The sequence below is a fragment of the Trachymyrmex septentrionalis genome, unplaced genomic scaffold (assembly GCF_001594115.1).
Source record: "Trachymyrmex septentrionalis isolate Tsep2-gDNA-1 unplaced genomic scaffold, Tsep1.0 scaffold129, whole genome shotgun sequence".
Classification (NCBI taxonomy): Eukaryota; Metazoa; Arthropoda; class Insecta; order Hymenoptera; family Formicidae; genus Trachymyrmex; species Trachymyrmex septentrionalis.
The window spans coordinates 1,074,330-1,085,916 of record NW_017304428.1 but is presented as its reverse complement, the minus strand read 5'-3'; the positions used below and the strand labels follow the sequence as shown (position 1 = coordinate 1,085,916).

Below are 11,587 nucleotides of genomic sequence, written 5' to 3'. Positions count from 1 at the left end.
TTTTTTTTTTTCATATTGTTTGCAGAAACTTTTCCAGCAGCCTACGTACATACGTGGTGTAGATGAGCGCGCTGCCAACGTATGTATGTATTACACCAAGTACAAGCTCATTTTTGCTCCTCATTGCACCTATGTGTGACCTGTGTCCATGTGACAGTTAATATTTCCAACTTTTCCGTACTTTTTCCGTAAAGCGTGATGCCTAAAATCACGTTTAGACACTAAAATCACATTGACGCGACTTTCTATGGATCTGAAAACAAGAATTGTCGTAACACTTACTTAGACTTAAATTGTAGACGTAAGTAATGCACAAGCTTCTATGTCTCCAAGAGAAGGCAATAAATCGTATGTCATAAGCCAAAGCTTGTGCATTACTTATGTTTACAACTTAAGTCTCTAAGTAAGTACAATATTACAACAATTCTTATGCTCAGACCCTATGGATTTTCCAACATCGTGTTTCGAGCCTATTTTCAGAATTCAAGTTTAGTCTCTTATTACTCCGTGGTCATTAGGAATGAGTTTTTTTTACCTGAATAGTTATTAAAGCTGTGTAACGTAAATCTCACTCGAGTGTCCTCATATATTATCTTATTGTTGTTTAATATTGGATACACACAAGGATAAAATGATATTCGGGAGCACTCGGGTAATGTTTCCGAACGTAGTCCAATTCTAACATTTAGCCCTCCGTTGGCAAGGTGGACTTTCAGGATATGTCTAGCAAGGTGAAGTCGATCCGACTCCGTACTCATTTTTCATCTAATTATTATACAAAATAAGTGAAAGAAATAAATAATAACATGAAACTTTATCCCCTGTTTATTTTATAGATAAAAATATAATTTTATTCATTTTATACTTTTTAAATTTATACTTTAAATTAAATAAAAACGCTTTGATTAGTACTATATAAATAAATTGCTTTAGTCTCGAAATATTTTATATATAATTAAAATAACTAGAAAGACATTGCACAATAGTCATAAAAAATAATAAGATTGGAAATAAGACCGTTTATGTTAGATACATTACAAATACGAAGCGCCACTATGGTCTAAATGTTAAGATATTGAACTATTATATATATATTCATTTAAATGAATTAATTTTCATTCATTTCAATGATTTAATTTTAATTTCATTAATTTCAATTATAATTGCATTATAATGATGTGGTCATAAAAAAGTCTTTAGCTTATTGCCTTAGTCTCAAAATAGTAAATATCATTATAAAATGTAAAATTTTATCTAAATTTATATCATGAAAGCAGCGCAATAGGCATAAGCAAAGCTCTGACATAAACGAGAATTGGAGGGATGTGTAACCTAAATGATTTCGATCGCTAGAAATTTAGTGAACGAGTTGAAAAAAGATTAACTAAGACCATATAACCAATAAAATAAACAGTGCGATATAAAATAAACGAATCATGAGGTCATTTTTAACCTTACCAACGAAGGAGAGTTAATAATTCGCTTCGTGAAGCATACCATCATGTTTTTCTGTCAGATTCTTTCATTTTGAGTGAAAACGTGTCGAATAAATATGTTTTTATTAAGTTTCGTAACCTATATCCTAAATAATTATTCATAATAAATAAATAAATAAATAAATATAAATTTCTTATCAATAAAAAATTTGTTGCGTGTGTAAGAAATTTTTTATCTTATTTAACTCTCATTATTTTTATTTTTATTTCCAATTTTATTTTATATCGATTTTTCTTTATGATCGCTCAATACATTATACCAATTTAATTATTGTATTAAATTGTTATTATTATTTATTATTTAATTATTGTATTATTTGTTATTATTTGCGATAATTTTATGAAATTTTTAAATGGCTGTTGTACACATATACTTGTGGCAAGTCAAATGATCATAGACGAAAAGAGCTTTTTAACTCATGGATGTATGGAAGCATATAACTGATTATTCGTTGATAATTTTTTAATAATTTTTTAAAATCCGTGCTCACATCGTTTCTCAAATAAAGGATTAATCCAAAATCTCTTTTTTTATATTTTCGTTTTAAATTTGTATTCATTAATGCTTACAGCTGCTATTAATTTATTTTTCGTAGTTTCGCTTTATTTTTGTTGTGCACAATCGCATTAACTTGACAGCTCCCATCATAATACCGTTTTGATGACATTTTGGACTTTACACAACAGCACTTTACACAACACAATTAATATAATTACCTCATCAAAAATCGCTGCACCCCATTTATAATATATGAGCGATGAGCGACACTATGAACATATACCTTAATACGCTCGGCGTGATTGCATAATGCACTCGCAGCATGCCCCATCATGTCGTACGGGCAGAGCAACATTCATTTTGTGTGCACGGTATATGAGTTCCCACGAATTATTATTTGGGTCATCTAAACAGGTATTAAGAGCAGTTAACGCTATATATCATCTACATACATATCGGACAAAGAAAGATGGTTTGAAAGATAAATTATTGAGAACTTGTAATTCCAATACCTGTAAAATCTGCCACAATGGGTAAAAGCGGGAAACTCATAGATGTCCTATAAGTCTGTTTATAAATATTGTTGAACAGGAAACTCAAAACGTAGAACTCAAAACAAAACTGACTTCATCCATAAATTTCTCTTCCGATATTATAGTATGTTTTTTAAGGTGCCATCTATTTTTTAATAACTCGATCAAAATATTGATGAACAGGGAGACTACATTCAAAGAAACTAAGTTATAGTCATCCAGAATATAAATATTTGACAACATTTTAGTTAATTCATAGCAAAAAAAAGGAATTTATAGATTTGTCATTGGAACACACAAAAAAACAACTATTACAGAACAAACACTTATAGAAAGAGTTCTTATAGTTTTTGTGAATTATAGGGGAAAGTGGGGTAAGAAATGACGAAACGGATAAAATAATAAATTGCTAATTTTTCCAAATTAATAACGATGATGAGCCGATATTAAATTCATATAAAGACTTTAGATAATAACAAATCATCATTTGTAATTTGATTTTATTATAGCTATAAAAGTGAATAATATAAGAAGAAATATGTTTTAGATGCACTCATATGTAATTATTTTATATTAATTTGTAAGGAATAACATAATTATAGTAAATACTTTCATTTTCTCTATAAGATCATAGTAAAAAAAAGCCAACAGAGTCACATTTTTTTCGACCGGAATCAAAATCGATTGACATTTTCGGATTAATTCTATAGAGACTGTATGATTTTCAGAAAATCATGACAAATTTATGCACTCTTTAAAAAACAAAATCTTATTAAAATATCTAACTATAATAATATAATAATATTACATCCTCAACTTTTTTAAAGAAATTAAATCACAGTTGTTATTAGGATTACATCAAAGTTTGTACTCAAATTGTCTTAAGCTTACAAAATGGTAAGATATAACAGGGCAGTAGGAGTCAAGCACGTAATTCTTGTGCAAATCAATACGGTTAACAAAACAACTTTATTAACAATTAATCCGCTTACATGTTTCGGCTCATTTTTGAGCTATCTACAATATGATGTTGTAATTACAAAAAATTTTTTACGAATAACTACTAATTCATCTCAGTGAGCCATCTCTACCTTATTAATGGAAACTATAATATAAAACCGAACTCTAATAATAATCTAAAATTATTAAAAGGTAAATTTGTTGAAAGCAAAAAAAAAAGATTTATTGTAAAATAATAGACGATAGTTCACTAAAACAAAAATTTACTATATCGAAAATACTTAAATTCTATCGGTTTAGTCAAAACTCAGTCTTTGACCACTCAGCGTCAATTATGTTGAAATTAAGGCTCCGACTACTCAACCAAGAACTCTGCGTTGACGGTGGCGACACAGAATCAGACGGCGAAACCGTAGCTACACAAGCCCATGTCCATGTGTTCGCCTGCGGCGCACCGAGAGTGAACGAGGCAGCAAGCTCTTTCTCACACTAATCATTTGATTTTTTAGTAATTTCGGCCGCTCAGCGGCCCTAGACATTAATAAGGGACAGAGAGCATTCTAAATAACATATGAGTTTTAGTCAGCACATTTCTTTAAAAAAGTCATACAATTAAAAGAATAAATTATAAATACAGAAAAAATAAAAAAGAAGAAAAGATATATAATAAGAAATAATAAAAATGAAAATAAAATACAACATTACAAGTTTCCGCTACCGGATTGAGCCCTCTTCAGACGTTAAAACATATTGGAATAAATAGTATTACAAAATAATTATCACAAATGTTCGCAAATTAATAGTATACGCATTTGGAATTTCGATATTTTGTTTTATTACAGATATGTTGATGATATTTGTACCGCGGTTTCTCCTTCAAAAATCGATGTTTTATTAGAACAATTCAATTCATTTCATCCGCGTCTCCAATTTATTACTAATTAGGGGGAGATAAAATAAATTTTCTTGATATCACTATATCCATCAATAGAAATTGTTTCATTTTTTATTGGTACCATAAACCGACGGAAGGTTTTTAAATTTTTACTCTAATCATTCTATTGCACAAAAAAAGGTACAATTTTTTCGTTAGTTGACAGAGCTTTTTTACTATCTGACTTTATGTTTCATACAAAAAATTTGACATTTATTATTAATATTTTACTAGATAATGACTATCCATTGAATTTTATTTTTGACACAGTTAATCAACGTATTAAAAATTTAATTAAAAATACATATAGTACATAATGATTTGACTGACAATGTCTGTGCGAAGGGGTGAAAAAAAGTGCATAGAAAAAATAGAAAATTTGTTATAGAATGGGAATACAACACGGTGAAAAAAAATCTTATCAACAATATCGAAAAAAACATTTGATATAAAAATGAATGATATCAAAAAGAATATATTTCTAAGCAAATGTATTTGTTGGTATTCAGTGGCTCTAATTTACCAAAAGATGTAGATCCAAAATACATAAGATCAAAATTCAATACATATAAGAAAGGAGCTACGAGCCAATATAATATATTTGTTACAATATTCAAGATAAAAATTATAAACAAACGTAGAAAAATTGCTGGCAAAAATATAACAAAACGTTTCGATCTACCATGAGGTCATTTTCAAGTTGTTAACATAAAAATTAAAATATGTACAAAATTATTTTAAAAACAAATGCAAATGCAGAAAGAATTTATGGTAATTACGTAGATGTAATTCGGCGGCAACTCATCATATCGACATTGTAACGTAATGTTCCAAAAAAAGTGATAGACGTTACTTGTAATACCATGCACTCGCATTTCGGAAGATACATCCAAGAATCGTTATAGTTTAACTGTTAATTGATAGATAATATTACAGACAAGTCAGACATTAAAATTAGATTCGTCAAGATAAGAATACAAATAGTAATGTGTCTATGAATAGAATATAATGTGGAAAGAAAAAAAGAAGAAAGTATCTTAGTCATATGTTAAAAATGCAAAAAATTAAGAATAAATAAAAATTAAAAAAATATGTATATCTACCTTAGAGAGAGTTTGAATGCACACCATAATTATTCGTTACAATAGTATTCTGATTATAATTGTTCTTAGTAATTAAATTTCAAAAAATGAGCTTTATATATAAGGGACAGATCGAAAATGATCGTTGATTTGAAGTAGGCAAATCACTGATGTAACATAAAAGGAAGGGGGAAAAATGAGGACTCTAGGAGGAGGGTAAGAGTTCTAGTATGGGAAGATAAATATCAGGAAAGGAATCCGTGTCGTTCTGTAAATTTAATCCATTCTGCTTTTTCTTTATATGCACCATTTCAGATATCCTGTTGTTATAAGAGGGTTCAAAATCCAAAATCCTCACATTGCTCCAATCAAAATCGTGATTGTGAGTAATGCGGTGATTTGAGATGATCGAAGGTGATTCCGATTTTTTACTAATATCAGAACGGTGCTAAAACGGTAATAAAACTCGAATTTGTAATTTTCTTTTTGTCTGCTCTATAGCTCTACATAAGTAGCTTCACAATCGTGGCAAGAAATCTTATATTATTCCTTATTGTGACATTTGATTTAATTTGTCTTTACCGCGACTAATAATTTTATTAAGAACGTTAGGAATAGTGTAAGCTGTTTTATTTAAACACGAAGCGACAGGGACAAAGAATTCTGATATCGATTTAACATATGGGACGATGAAATATTTATCTAATACAGCAAGTGGAAATTTATATTATATCGAATTGTGAGAATGATATTTCATATTTAATTTGTTGTTAATTGTTGAAAAAATGAGAGAGAGGATAACAATTGTTAATTAAGATGCGTATTGCATCTGTAAAGATGTATTTGATGAAGATTTATTTAATGAAATTGTAAATGAGATAAAATTAGAATGCGATCAACAAGATTAATTGTTACGCCATTCTTATGACACGGAGGATGAGTGCAAATTAAAAAATCTACCAGAACATGTGGGTTTATTATAGTTATCGAAAAATGATATTATGAACGATGATCATCTAGAAAGTTGATTCTATTGTTGCTACTAACTTCCATGGTAAACCTTCATTCATGTAAAGTTAAAACAATTAGTGATGGAATTCAAAAATTCAGAAGGCGCGGCTAATAAAATATTATCTACATATCTGTAATAGAAAAGGATTTGACATGGAATTGTTGTAAAGTCAATTCTTCTAAGTCCTCCATAACAATGTTGGTGATGGGGGAAAGGAGAGAGTCCATTGATTTTTCCGAAAACTTACTTATAGAAAACACCATCAAACACAAAGTAGGTAGATTCCAAAACAAAATGAATAGCGATTAGAAATTCATCTTCGATCAACTTGGTATTTTTAAATATAAAAACCCATCTTTTTTTTATATTATTCATCGTCAATTCAGACGGAACATTAACAAATAAAGAAACAACATCCAGACACCAGTTGCAAATTTTAATCAAAACTACTTCCATTAAGCTGCTCTACTAAATTATTTCCGATATCCTTTTTCTACCAGCTTATATTATAAGAAAAATACTCCATTCCGTATGAGGATTTTATCGCAATTATTAAGTTTGTATTAAATTCCACTTATTTTTTACTTTCAATAATATTATATACAATCATTTGGTACGCCTGTGGGTTATCTGTCTTCTATTGTGGTCGACATTGTTTTACAAACTTTGGAAAAAAGAGTTTTAAATATAATTGACTTATTTTTTATTATAAATACTTACTTTTCTGTTATAGATATCGACATAATTGAAATAAACAACATAATTTTAGCAGGGTCTAGATATCACATTGTAAATATCTTAAATCTTTTCAATAGTTTTCACTATCATTTTTAATTTACCTTTGAATATGAGGAAAAGCAAAATATAAACTTTCGTAATTTTTTGCTGAATATAAAAACCAGTGGAGGTTTTCATTAATTGCAAAAGGACATTTTCTATTCTTTTCTTTCCAATCATCCACTATATCATAAAATAAAAACGATATAGTCTCGTAGATTATTATTGTTTTAGCCTAACTTTCAGTAAAAGAATCTTGAGTACTGTAAAAATACTTAGTGACAATTCTTGATCTAATTTTTATAGGAGTTAATTTGAGAATAAAAAAGATATTAAGTGATAGATTGAGCATTTAATAATGGGACAACTAATTGAGACGGAGATGCATTAAAAAATATGATATTTTTTTTATGAAATATTGAAAATAGTTGCAAGTGTATAAATAGATCGAAATTTAATATTGGATTTAGATAAATAAATTCATTCATTTAGTCAAAATATATATAAGAATAAAATTTAATTTCTTTCGAACAATAATGTAATTTATAAAATTAGTTGCAGAGACTGCGATGCCTCATGTGGAGAGATAAAACGACAACTACAAACTATAAAGAAACATAAGAATATCAGTCAAAATCCATCATAACAATCTATGATTACAGGACTAAAATTTAATCAATAATTTAAGTAAAAATTGATCGAGAAATGTTCCACCAAACACAAATAAGAGAAGAATATTTTTCATTGTCAAAGTAAGTCTTAATGCTTAATAATATTCATATGACTATTCAAATACATTTATGAGTTCTATACTGTGAACACTATTATCGGTAATGGTTATTCATAATATAATATTCTATTGTAGTTATTGATAATGGTTATTATTCTTTACTAAAAACAATATCCGTCATCTATGATTATTCGTAATCAAAATACATGAAAATTGATATTTTATAAAAATACATTTTTCGAATAATTTCTTTAAAATTTAATGATAATTATCTTCCCCATGAATAAATATCAACTTTTAATCAATGATTTTTTTTTTAGATCAAATTTTTAAGATATATTACTTTCGATCTGCTGTATACTTACTGTAAAGAAGAACTTCGTGATACAGACATCTAACTTGTGTAAGTTTCTCACAATATTCAATATTTTTCACATTCATATACTATATAAATTCTTTCTTTTTTAATAAATGACTTGATATTACCCTTTTCCATTGTTCATAATTTATAACATTTTCATTTTGTTTATTAAATAAAATGGAAAAGCTATACATTATACGTTATACTCCTTAACTTTTACGTATTTTTACTTTGTTGTGTGTGGACTCAACTCTTTCTCGCCTTTCAACGAAGAGGTGTTACGAATATCATATCTTATTATTGAACATCATTAGCTTATGATTCGATCTGTAATAAGGAAAGCGTTTTTATTTCCATATCTCTTAATTTCTTAATATACATTTTTATTCATGTTGTCTGATCATCGATGTGGCTTTTTGCTTGTTCACTTGTTCAACGCTTTTGTTATTTTTATTTTTATCTTTATTTTATTTATAATTTTTTCTTTTAAATTCATCTTAAATTATAATGCGTCATGTACGGATGAGGAATCAAGACGAAGTTGAAACGTTCCGTTCGTTACATATTTGAAATTTACGAATAAAATATTATTTAGTTCACCTTTTTTTTGCTCGATTACTTGACCTATTAGAAATCCTATTTTAGAATATATAAGCTTGATTTTAATTTTATAAATAAAATAATATTAAGTATAAATAACAGATTTCTAATTCTTAAAAAATACACAAATGAAAAGAATCACACTTTTTAATATATAAAAACAATTGAATAATTATGATGTTAATAATTTTTTTGGTGTTAAATTTTATTTATAATGCATGTATCCAAATACAAATATATATAATATAACAAATACTGCTAATTAAAGCACAAATATTCTAGCTATTATTAAAAAGGTCAAGCTTTACTTAAAAGATAAAAAGAATGCGCGAGATCTCAAGTTGTCATTGATATATTATTATTATTTAGAAAAAACACGGGCAATAACAATTTTTCAACATTTGATATATTTTATGTATACAATTCTTTGTATAAGCACATTTTTTATAATTAACAGATATGTAGATATCAAATTATACTTTTGTAAATATATCTGAAAGTATATATTTTTTAAAGAAATTATTTGCAGTGTAACTGAAACAAATTTACATTTATGGAAGTGTTTTGTATTGTTCAAGTGATGAAACAAATATGGTAAACCATATGTTAATCGATGTGCGTGTGTGCGTGCGTGCATGCGCGCGCGCGCGTGTGCGTGTGTGTGTTCCGTTGGAAATATCTGAAAATGGAAGAAAATGATATCCATTTTTCATCGTTGCTTTGCACATTGCATTGAGTGATCATTAACGGTCCTACATTCAGTTAATTTGTACAATGTTGAAAACTGCATTGTTCATTATTTATAACATTATTTTGCAGAGTTCTGTAAGCATTATTCTGTAAGCAGAGTTCAATATTCAGATAATTACATCGTAATTATAATATTGAAAGTCTCATTTATATATTTCATTAAATTATTTTATCACAAGCCTATATAGTTTAAACGATAGTATATAAGACATTGGATGATAATTTGTATATTAAAATTAATCATGCTACTTTAACAGGATTTGTACTGAAATTTTAGATGCAATGAAAGTGCAATAAGGCGACTGCGATGGGTTACCATTATAAATATTTCATATCATCCAGTCATAAAATAAATATAAAAGTTGTAGTAGTTTAGAGTTGCTAATAACTACTTAATAGATTACAAAAACTCTCTAGAAGATATAATAAAGGTCTTTCGAATGAATACAAATCATATGTATTTAGAGAGTAAGTTATGTAGGAAAAAGAGTGCCATGAAATTCTTATATTTAAATATTAACCGCTAAAGATAGACGGTTACATTTAATAAGATTTTGTTATGGCAAATAATATCAGGTAATTTAAAAATTACATTGTTTCAATCGAATGACCTATTTATATAACATAAATGCGTGATGTTAAGCGTGTGACACTATTGATATTGTTTATATAGAACTAATATTAAGGACCAAAGATTTGATATGTTTCAGCAAGTATTGAGAAAGCTTGCAACACAAACAGCTGTAAGAAACTTTTAAACACGTCGTTAGATGAAAAGTTCATAATGTCGATGATAAGCGCCAGCAGTTACTTCAACGTTTTTTTTTTAGTTATTATTTGTATATTATAATTAAAGGCGCTTATCTTACTGTGATCGATTTTTGTACCAGAAAGAAACGATTGAGAATCTGTATTTAATTATATTATATGCGGTAGTGTGCAGTTTATTTTGAAATGCGATAAAATTTTGTAAGTCGAATATATATGCATGATCTCAGTATGTATGAATTTGAAAAATGTATTTGTTTACAATAATTGAATTGTTCTAACATTTGTACGACTGATGTAAACAAAGATGCAAGTTTTCGATATGTTAAGGTTGAAACATTAGCTTTAATTATGATATGAATTTGAACCGATGAAAATAAATCTAATTAAACAAAAGATATCCTAGATTCGATCAAAATGGATTTTAGCTTCAATTTTTTGTGTGAATTTATATATCTACTTCTCCAAATCGCAAACTGAAATCTTTTTCCAGATTCGAATCCTGGCTGAGGCTTTTTTCACAGATTTACGATTTTCGTTAACATCTAGATTATGAATATTCTTATAAAATTGCTTATTAGCATAAACAATTAAATTGCTTATCAATTTAATAAGTGACATTACTACTTTGATTCTGTTTACGATTGTGTTTCAAGACCGTAAAAGATTTCGGTCGCGGTTTGCAGAATCAGACCATGTACATAAATTCATCTAGAAATATTTAAACACCAAGATCCACTTTGACTAAATATAAGATTTTTCTTGTTTAATTAGCTTTACTATTTAATACAATTGGCGAAAAGAAAAATAACTATGGAGAGGAGAAAGAGAGAGAGTGAAGGGAGCGAAAGAGAATATGCGCGCGCGCGCGCGCGCGCGCGCGCGTGTGTGTGTGTGTGTGTGTAGAGGGGAGGGAGAGCGAGAGAGAGAATTAACAAGATGCCATGACACTAAGCCTAATAAAGCGAACAATAGGCCTAAAGCCGTCGGTACCTTATATAAGCCAAGTATGTACATACTATACCATTAGTCGTTTAAGGTTTAATGAATCATTATATATACAATGCATACGTATACATATATAT

The 11,587-nt window shown here is 28.2% G+C and overlaps 1 protein-coding gene across 4 annotated transcripts in view; it reads left to right on the top strand.

Moving 5' to 3' along the window:
* LOC108756619 (heparan-sulfate 6-O-sulfotransferase 1) overlaps window positions 1–11,587 on the top strand; it is a 90,537-nt gene that overhangs the window by 54,513 nt on the left and 24,437 nt on the right. For 2 of the 4 annotated variants that reach the window (XM_018500560.1, XM_018500559.1), the window contains 2 exons: window positions 7,849–8,045; window positions 8,344–8,426. The exons of the other annotated variants lie outside the window; for them this stretch is intronic. The gene's annotated coding sequence lies outside the window, so the exon portion shown is untranslated. The remainder of the gene's footprint in view (window positions 1–7,848; window positions 8,046–8,343; window positions 8,427–11,587) is intronic. 4 annotated transcript variants of the gene reach the window in all.